Here is a 298-nt window from a genome sequence, read left to right as displayed (position 1 = left end):
GGGGCCAAGGCCCAGTTGCTGCTAGGGTGTTGAGGGGACCTCAGGGCCGACAGACTGAAGCAAAGAGCGCAGTCCGGCCGGCCAGGCGAGCGGTGAAGCCAGCGCGTGAGGTGCGGGTCGCCGGAGCAGCTCTGGCCATCAGGGTGGGGCTGGGGCCGCTGCAGCCCCGGCAGCTTGCGCGTCGAACGCCCTGCGGCTGGGTCCCATATGGCCACCAGGGAGCGCTGCGGCCTCCCGCTCGCCCGCCCCCCAGTAGGCGGGGCCGCGCTCTCCCCGCAGCCGCCGCCGCAGCCGCCGC

The sequence above is a fragment of the Orycteropus afer genome, unplaced genomic scaffold (genome assembly GCF_000298275.1).
Source record: "Orycteropus afer afer isolate SDZICR_OR568_19922 unplaced genomic scaffold, OryAfe1.0 scaffold00490, whole genome shotgun sequence".
NCBI lineage: Eukaryota > Metazoa > Chordata > Mammalia > Tubulidentata > Orycteropodidae > Orycteropus > Orycteropus afer.
This window is presented reverse-complemented; position numbering follows the sequence as displayed.